Below are 13,807 nucleotides of genomic sequence, written 5' to 3'. Positions count from 1 at the left end.
CTATCTGTATATGAGCTGTATTAATTCACTATTGAAATAGATACAAAAAGAAAAACAACATTTAAGTTAGTATACATTTTCAGACTGAAAAACCTGAGGCAAAGTCTTGGAATTGGACTCTAAGCAATAATTAACTATAATGGTATAGATCTTTGTAATCTGATATGATTTTTTTTTTTAGAGGCATGTTTATTTATTTATTTGTTTGTTTGTTTGTTTGCTTGCTTGTTTATACATGCACTGGGTACAGTCAGAAGCGCGGGAGGGTGAGAGAATTCACCAGAGCCAGAGCGAGGAGCAGAGCAGGCAGAAGCGAAGTACACTGCTGAGGGGAGCAGCGGGCGGCAGGAGAGATCTGCGCCATGTGGGACCCTCCTCTGGTGGCCGGGGAGCAGCCGGGGATTGAACCGGCGCTGCAGAGGCCGCGGGCAGCATCACAACCCAGCGCTCAACCGCTGCGCCACCGGGGAGGCCCATGTAATCTGATATGATTTAATCTCTAAGATATCTTTTATTTATTTATTTTTAAAAATATTTTTATTTTTTTAAAGATTTATTTATTTATGCATATAAGAACTGGGGTGCAGGCCAGAGGTGTGTCGGGGGGGTGTGGGGAGAGTGAGAGGATTCACCAGAGACAGAGCGGGGAACAGAACGGGCAGACTGACTGAAACACACTGCTGAGGGGAGTAGTGGGTGCGATAGGAGAGGTCTGTTGCGCCATGTGGGTTGTTCCCTAGCCAGCCGGGGATGAAACTCATGCTGCAGTGGCTGTGGATTGCTTCATAGTGCTGTGCTTAACCCCTTATGCCATCAGGGAGACCCTCTAAGACATCTTTTAAATGAAAAAAGCAAAGTTTAGAAGAGTGGGTATGTAGAACTAATAAGTGAGTTTAGCAAAATGGTAGGACACAAGATCATTATAGAGAAATTAGTTCCATTTCTATGTCCCAGCAAGAAACAAAAGTATCGGGCCTCCCTGGTGGCGCAGCAGTTGAGCGTGGGTTGCGAAGCTGCCCGCAGCCTCTGGGGCACCGGTTCGATCCCCGGATGCTCCTTGGCCACTGGAGGAGGGTCCCACATGGCGCGCAGATCTCTCCTGCCACCCGCTGCTCCCTCAGCAGTGTACTTTTGTCCTTCTGCCTGCTCTGCTCCCCGCTCTGGCTCTGGTGAATTCTCTCACCCTCCCACGCTTCTGACTGTACCCAGTGCTTGTATAAATAAATAAATAAATCTTTAAAAACAAACAAACAAACAAACAAAAGTATCATTTCAACTACGTCAGAAAAAATTAATACTTAGGTAAAAATCTAACAAAATTGAGTAGAACCTGTAGACTGAAAGCATTAGAACACTGATAAAAGACTCCACAGGAGATGTAGATGGCGCCTTCTATGCTGTCTCCCTCAAGGATTTAAATGTATTCAAAAGTCAATAAATTAAAGTATATTTTTTCTCATAATACATTAATGATTATGAAAAGGGAAAGGAAGGTAAGTTAAAACAATTTTGATTTTTAAAAGTTGGAGGACTCACGTTACCTGATTTCAAGACTCACTATAATGATCTCCACTCTCTGGCATTCAGATCCTTGTGTAACCCCTCCCCCTTAAGTGTGAGTTGAAGTTATGAACTTGCTTCTAATGAATAAAATACATGAAGGATAAATTATAAAATAAAAGACATGAGGGATAGCGCTTCCAAGTTGAAGTTATATAATGACTATGACCTCCATATCAGGCACTCTTAGCCCATCTCTCCTGGATTCACTCGCCTAGAGGAAGCCAGCTGCCTGTCCGTGAGGTAACCCTGTGGAGAGCCCACATGAGTGAGTGCAGAAGCACGTCTCTGAAGTCTGGTGATAATCACGGGAGGTTGAAGCCGATTCACACAAGTCAAGCCTTGAGATGACTGATATTGTCATCATCTACCATGGCCAATGCCTTAACTGCAGTCTCAGAAGGGACCCCGAGCCAGAAACACAGTTGTTTCTAGGTTCCTCACTCATAAATAATGTCAGAAAACAGATAGTTATTTTTCTAGTCACTAAGTTTTGGAATAATTTTATTAGCATAGATAACTGACATAGAACACTACATAAATGAAGAGAGATTCTGTGATCATGGATTAGAAGACTGCATATTGTTAGGTCCTTTCTCCCCAATTTTATCTACATATTCAATACAACCAAATAAAATACCAGTAGACTTTCATGGATGTGAACAAGCTGATTCTAATATATATACACACACACACACACATACATATATGTGTGTGTGTGTATATGTGTGTGTGCATTTGTGAAATTACTGTTGCTGAACTTTGGGGACAAATAACTAAAGTCTGCTGGGAACAGGACTGAAATAATGACATTATTCTAAAGTAATGGCTGGAAGGCTGTGGTCCAAGACCATTTTTGCTGGCTACAAGTGGGTCTCCAGAACCAGACAGAGCATACAGCTCTTAAAATTGAAGGTGTTTATGGCTTGAGATGAAACTGAATTCTATCTAGGCAAGGGGTACGCTTATGTGTACAAAGCAAAGAACATACAGTGACTCCTGGTGGCAACCTGAATAAAACTACAGTAATCTGGGGAAAGGAATATATGCCTATGGAAACAGCGGCACGGTTCTGGCCAAATTCTGAAGCAACAATCCTCTAAGGCGATGGGACACAGAATCCATGTGATACTGTCCCCCTCAAGGATTTAAATTTATTGAAAAATCAATAAAGTGTATTTTTTCTAATAATACATTAATGATTATGAAGAGGAAAAGGAAGGTAAGTTAAAACAATTTTGATTTTTAAAAGTTGGAGGACTCGGTTCTCCCCGGTGGCGCAGCGGTTGAGTGCTGGGTCGTGAAGCTGCCCGCAACCTCGGCAGTGCTGGTTCGATCCCCGGCCGCCAGGCGAGGGTCCCACATGGCGCACAGACCTCTCCTGCTGCCCGCTGCTCCCCTCAGCAGTGTACTTCGTCAGTATGCCTGTTCTGCTCCCGGCTCTGGCTCTGGTGAAGTCTCTCACCCTCCAGCGCCTCTGACTGTACCCAGTGCTTGTATAAATATATAAATAAATCTTAAAAAAAAAAAAGAGGTTGGAGGACTCATGTTACCTTATTTCAAGACTCTCTCTAAAGCTACAGTAGTAAGACACTGTTGGGTGGGTGAATAATATATAGATAAGGTATAGCTAAATGGAATCCAGAAATAGAGCCACATAAATAAAGTCAACTTATTTTAAAAAAAAGTCACAAAGGCATTTCAGTGGAGAGAGTCTTTTCAACATATGGTGCTGATCACAATTGGATGTCCACATACCAAAAACAAAAAAGAGAACCTCAACCCATATCTCAAAATGGATTGTAGACATAATATAAAATGTAAAACTATAGAACTTCTAGAATATAGCACAGTGAAAATCTCTGTGATCTTAGGTAAGCAAAGAGTTCTTAATACAATACAAAAAGAAAAAAATGATAAACTGGACTTTGTGAAAACTTAATACTTTCAAACTTTGAAAGATACTGTTAAAAAACCAGCCAAATGGCAGAAGAATATATTTGCAAATCACATTAGTGAGAGAAATTTTTATCAGACTATATAAAAAGCACTCTCAAAAACTCAACAAGATGATAAACAACAATTAAACACAATTTAAAATTGAGAAAAAGATGTGAAAAGATACTTCACCAAAGAAGATATAGGAATGACTATTAAGTATATGAAAAAATGCTCAACCACATTAGCCAACAGTGAAATGCAAACAAAAACAACCAAACAAACAAAAAACCCAGTGAGATGCAAACCAAAATCCTAGTGAGATAGTCTTATGCAGTCATAAAATGGCAAAAACTTTAAAAACTGATGAAAGGAGTTTTAAAAGTGTGAAGTATCTTTTTTCTACAGGTATCAAGACTTATTTTAAACTAAACTGGTTAAGACAGTGAGGTTTTAGAGTAAGGACAAAAGACAGATAAGATAATCAGAAGTGAATAGAGAGCCCAGAAATAGAACTCACATATTTTTGGATACTTGATTTTACAGAGAAGTGAGCTGAGGATCATCTCTTCAATAAATGGCACTGGGTCGATTTGTTATCCACATGGAGGAAGAAGCTTACATTCGCAAGTGGTCTGGTTTTCACAAAGAGACTGCTTCCTGCCTCTGGGTTCAAGTGTCTTCCTCTTTGCAAGATGAAGCAGAGGTCTTTGTGCTTACGGTTCTCATTGCTGTTGTCCATGGAAACATTCTAGTTCCTGCAGCTTTCCTGCAAAAGGGAAACATTCTATAAATGACTTATAAATTCTAGAAATTTGAAACACACTATGATCTTTATAGTTTCATGTAGCTAATCTCTCAATCTTTGACCAGAATTTTATAATACCCATCCACTGAAGGAACACATTAAACACACTAATAAATGTGCATCTCAACCACCGCCCCCGGCACACACAGAACTGGTTGTTCATTGCTTACCAGCACATCACTGGGTTACACATATGTATAATAAAAACTTTGGTATATGTCAAAGAAATAACAATAGTAATTACCTTTGGAAAAAGGGTTTTGAGAGAGGGAGGTTTAGATTCTGTTTAATAGCCTCCTATATTTTTCTTAGTACAAGGTAATGGGATTATGGGTCATTTTGCTTTTCTTCTTTACATAGAAATATAAAAATTATAGTCTTTTAAATATCACTAAAATACTTTTTTGGGTATTTTTCAGACCTTTATAAAATTACTAAAAGTTAAACCAGAAGATGATACTATCTATTTGTATTTCTATGGGATGTGTCCTCTTGAATCCTATTTTTCCTTCTTCAAAATGTGGAAATGTGTAAGCAACAGAATCTTTCCATAGGTACCAGATGTAACTGAAGCTCAATAGTTCTGCCATCTATAACCTCTTCTTAACCTCTTTTTTCTAGAACTCCCTGAGCATCACCATATGCTAACCATAATGCCAGGTAAGCACATTGCCTTTGGGGACACCATGCTGCCTCCTCTGGAAATATCACCAATGCACAAATCTCCAAGTGAGATTTTGCTCAATCTTATAACATCCGTTTTCTTGGACCTCACGGAAGACTTTCAATCCAGAGCATCCTCCATCTGTGCATCTCATGCTGAGGGCATCATTATATCTCTGTTTAAAATAAAAACCTGAACTTCAATGTGTTTGTAATGCCTGATAGATAAACTCTCCTTAATTTCCAGTACTTGACACAAATTAATTTTAAGAATAAAAATTTCGGGCCTCCCCTGGTGGTGCAGTGGTTGAGCACTGGGCTGTGAAGCTGCCCGCAGCCTCTGCAGTGCCAGTTCGATCCCTGGCCGCCAGTAAGGGTCCCACATGGTGTGAAATACCTCTCCTGCCATGCCCGCTGCTCCCCTCAGCAGTGTATTTCATCAGTCTGCCTGTTCTGTTCCCTGCTCTGGCTCTGGTGAATTCTCTCATCCTCCCGCGCTTCTGACTGTAGCCAGTGCTTGTATAAATAAATAAATAAATCTTTAAAAAAAAAAGAATAAAAATTTCTCAAAGGATTGTAAAACTTAATGGGAAAATTGATGAAAAGCTCTGATATAGATATGTCTGGTAAATGTTTTTTCTATTTATATGCCTGGTATATATGTGTATTTATAGCAATCCTCTTTACTTTAAAATGTGAAGTGAAATATGCTCTTTTGTGTTACCACATAACTTTGCTAAAAAATTATCCCAATCAGAAATTAAAAATAAAAAAAATTTTCTCGTCTATTCAAACTTAGTTTTTTAGGATAAACAGTCCCTAACAGTACTTCAATAATTTTTTTGAAAGAAATACTGTAAAATACAAAAACCTCATCTAGAATCACTATGAATTTGGATTCTAGAATTCTACCTCTTAACATAAGGAGAGAATTAGAAGAAAAATGCTTGTCAGAGATCAAAAAACAAAATGAAAGCAAACAAACTTCCATATCAACCGTGATGGTGAATAAAGCAGACATTCAACTTAACCTCTATACATTCTAAGTCACCACTGATTGCAAATGCACCTGTTCTGAATGATGGTACTGACCGGCTCCATCAAATGGCCAGTTAAGTTCATTAAAATTCTACAAATGAATACTTGATTGAATGCATTTTCAAATATTTTTGGTGGCATGGGAAGCACAGTTTGTTATTGATGCTTCTTAACATTCTTGGTTCCAGAAAACCACTAAACCCCTGCATTTCTAAGCGTGTGGCTGTGGCTTTATCAGAGGTAAGGAAAGCATATGCTTCAGGATATGAGGACAGGACCCACTTGCTGAACAAGATGGCTGTCACTGGTCAAGTCACTCCAATCGTGTCAGTGACAGGAATGCTGAAGCATAGCATAAAACCCAGCCTTTGTTTTTGTCCTGATGCCTCTCCTGCTAAGTTTCAGAAAGCAAAGAAGATGCTGAATGGGGTAACTCTTGAGTTTGCTTCATAAAAACTTCCTGGAAAGGTTCCTAAGTGAGCTCCTGGGAACAGATTGATTTTATTGATTTTCTCTCAGCAGGCAGCAGAGTTCCCAAAAGCCTCTACATCTGAAACATGACTTTCTACCAAGAAGCAACATACTTACAAATGTGAAGTGTACAAAAAGTGTTTACAAACCCTGCTCTCTTCTAGCATCTGAAATACCACACATGCTTTCTGAACTGTAACAATGCATTATGAACAGAATATTGTTCATACTTCTGTTTCAAAATCCCTATTTTGATTTTGAGATAAGTTTTCTGGAAAAAATATGTTTTTCACTGTTTCATATTACCAGTCAGTCATTTAAGTTTCAATGCATACCTCACCCTCTAATTTTCATTCTTATTCTATAACCAGAATTGTCCTCTTGACACAGTCTGAGTTTGTGGAAGTGTATCTGTATATGCATGTGACCACTTACTCTACTACATACCAGGAATCATAGCCTTACATTCATGGCCTTTTCATAGCCCCTTGAGGTAGATGTTGTATTTTTTAGATGAAGTAACTGAAGCTCAGAAAAACTAAGTTATTCACACAATGTCATGGCGTGTGGGGAGAGGACAGGAATTCAAACCCAGGTGTGTCCAATACCAAAGCTTTATGGCCCTGTGCTGGGAGCCAAAGAACCCAGAGGTAAAACAACGGGTGTGAAAAAAATCAAACTTTACATTTAAATATGAGTAAAATAATAGGTTTCCCCCACCCCAGCTAAACATCGGAGACTTGGTAAAAGGAGAGGTAGAACTCAACACCGCCTCTTCTGCTGTGCAGTGAACTTAAGCCATCGGAAATCCACAGCACCACTCAACAGGCCAAGCGTAGAACAGGTGCACAAAAGACAACATGGATGATTTTGTGTGCCTGCAGCTTCTGAGCTCAGTTGTTTGGTTCAAAAACTGATTATCTGCTGTGGGCCAGGCTCTGTGCAGGTGCTGGATATAAAAGGATGAGGCCCTGTTCTCAAGTGACTTCAGTTACTCTCAGGAAGCACAAAATACAATAAAAGTCACAGGCAAGAGCTATACTTCTGGGTTAAATTTTTCCTCTCACTAATTCATTTTTAATGAAAGGAACAAAAGAGCCAACCTAAATAAGTAATCCTGGCATACTTCTTTCCCAGCCTCAGCTACAAGTGAGGCTACCAGCAGTGAACTAGATGAATCAGCAAGTATTTATTGAATTTAGGTATTTTCATGCACTAGGTTTGGCAACAATAAGCTATAACAATTTAGAAAAGAGAAGGTGACAGGACTTGGGCTGGTGGAGGTAGGATGTTAGAAGTAGGAGATATAAAAAGGCAGAAATTCACGTCTCTCCACTGCCCCAATTCAGACCACATGCTAATGCTCCTCCTTAAGACATGATGCCACCTCGCTGACCTCCTTACTTTTTGCCTATTCCCTCCTATTCACTCCCCAGTCAGCAGCTAGAAGGGATGTGGAGAAGTCAGGGATCAGTTTGATGTTGTTTCCATTATAGGGGACATGGAGTAAATGTATTTGTTTTTCCCCCAATGGGTATATGATTATTTCTTCATATCAGAAGAATGAAAATCCCACCAGTGTAAGTAGAAACTTGATTCCCTTCTCATAGAATGCATTCAATAGGCTATTTTTTCTCTTAAATCAGCAGGATTTTCTTCTATATTTTCCATTTTATATTTTTTCTTTTGTTCTCCTTTTTGGAATCCACGTTGTAGTCCAGTTGTATAGACTAGACTTGTGTGGCCATGCTACTTCCTGCCTCCACTATAAATTTTAATTGGCAATAATGTTTTCAAATGAACTGCTGTAGGGCAGGAATACCACAGTGCAGGTTTTCTGATCCCATGCAGACCGGATAAAGGAGGAATTGGAGTCCTCAGTGGTTTTTTGCAGGTCTTCTATTGGGGCTCACCAGGCATATGGCAGGCAGGGGGTGCTGGGGGGTCGGGAGGCTGGCAGTCCTCCTAACCCCCAGCAAATCCTCACTATCTGGGCTCTCCGGCCTTCTCTCGGCTTCTGCTTCTCTTGCTTCTCTCTCGGCTTCTCTTTCGGCTTCTGCTGCCCCTGGGTGATGGGGTGGCCTGGGGGGCTGGGTGGCCGCGTCACCTGCCTCTGGGCCTAGCCTCGTCCCTGTGCCAAGTCCATGTACCCCCTGCAATTGCCTGCCAAGTTGGGGGGGGGGGGCTGTGTGGCTGGGCATTTCTGGCCTGGATAGCTGGAACTTTGCACATGACATACGGGGTTGTTCCTGCAACAACTGCCCCCCAGCCCTGTCGATCACTACTGCTGCTGCTGGCATCCCCGTGACGCTGCCCTTAAAAGTCCAGTCTCAGCCCAGGTGTACCCACTTCAGGTGCCCACCATCAGGCATGCATTCAGGATCACAGGGTTCCCTCATCTATCCTGATGGCAGGAGGGCAGAAAAGCCTGATACCTTTTACCTTACCCTACAACTGCCTACATTGAGTTTTTGTTTCCTTTCTGCCTATTTATTCCTCCACCTATTCCTGCAAAAAGGCTTCCCAATCATCTGATACCTTTCCCAACCTTTCCCACTCCACAGAAACTACTTCTGTGAGTGGCTCAGGGATCTATCAAGCCAAAGTCAAGGGGAGTTTTTCTTTTAGCTCTGATAATGTCCTTTCATCGTCACTCAGCCCTGTTATCCACCCCAAGACTTTTGCTTGATTTTCACAATGCTTCCTTGCCCATGTCTGGATACTTTTTTCCAGGTCTCTCTTCCTCTGCTCATCTCCTAAATGATGGGTTTGTTAGCTCATGACCAAGAGGCACCCAGGAGCCCCAAACAAATGGGATGCATGCTCTAAAACGGGATGCTGCCATTGGACACATAAAGACAAAGGAAGCATACTCTTTAGTGTGAAAGATCTTTAATAGAATTAGTGTGCAGAAAGAGGGAAGAGCAAAAATTCCTAATAAGGAATTACCCATTCCCTTCATGGACAAACATCCAGCCAAACGGTGCTGGCCTGAAGTAGGGCAGCTGAGACCCAAAAGCCTGCCACCTGTATAAGGCACCTTCTGGTAGGGAACAGCAAGAAGGGGGTAAAAGAAGACAGACAAGTCTAGGACAAAAGGAGACACAAAAATACAAATCAAGGTCATGGCTGCCATCACCTGCCTCCCCACCTCTCACTCACTTGCCTCTTTTCAAGTGTCTCTACTTGTCTCTCCTCCATGTGAATCCTCCACGTCTCCTTCCTAGGAATACCATGGTTGCAGAAACAAGGGTTCACTCACTCCCCACCTGCCTTCTGTGTTACACAGCTTCACCTGGACTCTCAGGCTGCCCAGAGTCCCCAGTAACTAGGCCAAGGTGTTACATGTTGGGTGGGGGCAAGGAACTCAACAACCCCCCCTGACAGGCTATCTCAAGATTCTGTTCCAGGCTACCCACTCACCCTCCAACAGTCAATCTTACCCAAAGTAAAGACAGAGATTAAGTATCTTCCCAACCCTATGCTTTTCTCCTGAACTCCAGATCTAGATATGCAGCCGACAGTGTGAACATTTCTCCTTGCATGAACATGAATCCTTGACCTTCTAGTGCAAACCTGTGCCTCTGCTATGTCTCCTGTCTCAAACACCATTTTTTTGCCCCTGGGCCTAAGTCCAAAACCTGGGAGTCATTCCCCACTCAACCCTCATCTTCTCCTTACCCCCCAGGGTCCTACTGAGTGTATTTTCCCACAAACTCATGAATCCACTCACTTATTCCAAGATCTGGATTCCTCTTCTTCTTTTTTTTTTTTAATATTTATTTATTTATGCCTACAAGAGCTGAGGTGTAGGGCAGAGGTGCAGGGAGTGGTGAGAGGATTCACCAGAGACAGAGTGGGGAACAGAACAGGCAGACTGACTGAAATACACTGCTGAGGGGAGCAGCCGGTGAGAGGTCTGCTGCGTCATGTGGGTCACCTCCCTGGCCGGGGATCGAACTCAAGCTGCAGTGGCTGCTGATAGTTTCATAGTGCTGAGACTTAATCCCTTGCACCACCAGGGAGGCCCTGAATTCCTCTTCTAATTGGTCTCCCTGCCTCCAATGTGGCTATGTTCTCTATTGTCTTGGAATCTTTGCATCTGGTAGTCCCTCTTCTCTTAGTCTTGTGTCTACTCAATTCATCCCTCATGCTGCAGCCAAAGTCATTTTTCTACGACATACTTAATTTTATTGACCTCCTTCCAACTTTCTTAGTGAATTAAGTCCAGAACTGTTCATTTGCCACTTCTACCTACCAGTCAAGCCTCATCTCTCTCAACTCCTACCTCCTCCACACTTCAACCATACTTATATTCTTTGGGTTTCTGAAACACATTCTCTCTCACATTGGACTCTTACACACAAGTGACACCTCTACCTGCAATCTCTTTTTCTACTCCCAGCTAATTGTTATTCTTACTTTGGACATCAGTTTGAATGCTATAATCTGGGAAACATTGCCTGACCTCTTCATACTAGGTAGTTATCCTGCCTATGCACTCCAATAGTAAATACCCTATGGCTTCCATCAAAGCGCTTACCACATTTTATTAATTATTTAGTTACTTACTTTCATATATGCACTCTCATCTCTTTTAGGGCAGGGACTATCTCTACTGTACTCACCACTGATTCCTCAGTTCCTAATGTGATGCTTCTTATTAGACAGCGTGTATATCAATAGTAATTTCTGTAAATTACCTTCAATGCAAGCATAACCCTTGACCATATGAGATGCGTGTTTGTTGAATGATTGCTTGAGTGCATGAAAGAGAGGATTCACATCAATCTGTTAGTGTTTCATTCATTTCTAGGATTTCTAAGAGATGCCTAGTATGGGCTTCCATTCTTCGAGGATCCAAGGTATTCTCTTCACTAGGATGTTATCTTGTTACTTCTGAGCACAGCTAGAAAGAGGAGGTCCACTTCGATGGTGGTATTCTTTCACTCCTTACTCCAGTCTGTGGCTTAGTTTTGCAGAACAATTAGCACTCAAGTGATTTGTCTCCTTTAATGCACTTTCCAAAAACTGCCTCACATCAGAAACAACACTTAGGCACTTGGAGCTTGAAAAGATTGCCAGATCCCCTCTCTCCTCTCAACTCCTTCTATGCACCTGTAGCCCTTCTCTTTCCCCAAATTCCTGCTCATCTCCAGCACAAATCAGTTCAATCCACATTTACAAAATGGCCATTATCAAACAGCATACATCTCAAAAATCCTGATGGAAATACACGAACAAGCCCAAGGCCACTTAATCCTGGGTTTCCTAAGGTTCCAGTTAATTTGGAAGTGAATTAAGACGTGTCAGAGCAAATGTCAATTTCCTTGGAGCTGGACAGCATTTAGTAATCATTTGTGTATGTCAGTCCTTACCAGTCTCTCACCACAAAAATCTCAGGCTGAAAAGGATTTAAAGGAAGGGCCATTATCTTATCTCTGAATCTCTGACATCAGTATGAAGCCAAGTACACAGTGACCTTAGCTACTGGTAAAAATAAATGAAATCAACAGCAATTTGCTTCCCTACTTTTGAATCCACACCTCCCTGGGAGATCACGACCACCAAAGTCTCAACTTTGACAGTCTGTAGTATAAAATGAGGCAGGGATCTAGCCATGAACCCAGAATTCCCAACGGGTTACCTGTATTAATCAAAAGAAAGGAAAGAGCAGAGGGGAAACAAGTCATGGATTTTACCTGCCCCACAGGGTAGGTGCCCCTGGGGGAGCCATATAGCTCAGGACGTAAGTAGGGTCCAGAATTTTCCTGACATAGTCCAGAAAGACATGTAAATTCCTCAGCTCCTCGGCTGTTATGTGGGCAGCTCGGCTGGCAGGGAGGTCTCAGCCTTGTCCCTTTAAAGTCAGGAGCTGAACCTGGCTAGATTTTCCAAGAAATGGACCTGGTGCTGAGAGGTGGGACCTTAACTACAGAGGAAAAATCAAAACTGAAAATAGTGGTAGCCCTGGGCCACTTTGTTTTCTCTCAGGGTGCCAACCTGGCTTGCCATCCTGTGGGTGCTGGCAGAATGACAGGGATTGAGGCAGACCCCTGGGCACTGTGTTTGAGTTTCATTTTCTTTTTTTTTGCTTTTATAGCAATAAAGTTTAGACACAATAAATACGTGGACTTTTTTTTTTTTTTTTGCCTACTTCAGGTTTATTTATACAAAAAATCTGGGAAGACACCAGTGTCATGTAACAAGCAGCCCAGGGTCACACCAGTCCCGTCCTCACATGGGCAGACAGGGTGCTCTATTCTGGAGCATTTGTGGAGGCCTGAGAGCTTCTGGGAGGCTGAGCATCTTCAGGAAACTGGGCCTTATTTTGAGCCTTGGTTCTTCGATCTTTGACTGTAGAATCTCTAATTTTATTATTTTACTCTGGGGAGTGTTGCTTTTTGTTCTAGCAGGCTAACTTACCTGCTGCTCATTTTTAACATAGTTGTTTTACACAATGTCATGAATCTTTTTCAGTTCTGCCCCTCACTGCTAGGTGAGTCCCTTAGTTTGGGTCATATTTCCTATGTAAGTGTGTCCCTTCAGGGGTTTCAATGAAAAGATGCTTCCCTAGCCCTTCTAGTTGGTAGAACTAAAGACTCTTAATTTTGTCTTCCCTGTAATGGTAGCTCACTGTTGGGATTTTTCAGTTTTGTAGCTATTGCTCATCAGGGCTCCCTGGAGTCTCCCCTGCATCCATTTCAAAGTCAGCTACGGATTTGAGTGTGGTTTATATATAAATTTTAGGGCTACTCCTTGGTGTTTCTGAAATGTCCCTCTTGGCATTGTCACCCTGACAGCCCAGGGTTCATCTTCTAACACAGTCTATGCTCTCTGCTTGTGGCCCAGCCTCCATGTGGACTGAGTGCGGGATGCTCAGGAGAAAAGCTAGTAAATGCAGTTCTCATGCAGTGCAATCCATGTCTTTTAATGTTCTAAATCCCTCCAGTTTCTACCTTTTGAATTTCTTCCATTGTCTTAAATACATGTCCTTTATGTTTTGGTCATTTTTATAAGTTATTTCATATAAACTACTACCTAGGTTTGGATTTTTAATCAAGATGAAAAATCCTAGTTCCAAAATTCCTCTAAAAAGATAAAGACATGCCTCCTTTTATGCTACCAATGGGAAATAACATCACCTTGAATAAAAATGGATTTGTTAGATATCAACAATTACAGCGATAAGAACTGAAGTCCAAAAGATGGAGTCATTTGACAGATTTGCAGGTAAAAACTTGAGCAAGGCAGGGAAGAAGGGGAATGTCACAGAATGGTGAGAAGTCAGCTTTACCTGGACATTAATTCATCCAACACATTTACGAA

Source organism: Talpa europaea (assembly GCF_964194135.1).
Source record: "Talpa europaea genome assembly, chromosome: 7".
NCBI lineage: Eukaryota > Metazoa > Chordata > Mammalia > Eulipotyphla > Talpidae > Talpa > Talpa europaea.
Note: the sequence above shows the minus strand (reverse complement) of the source record.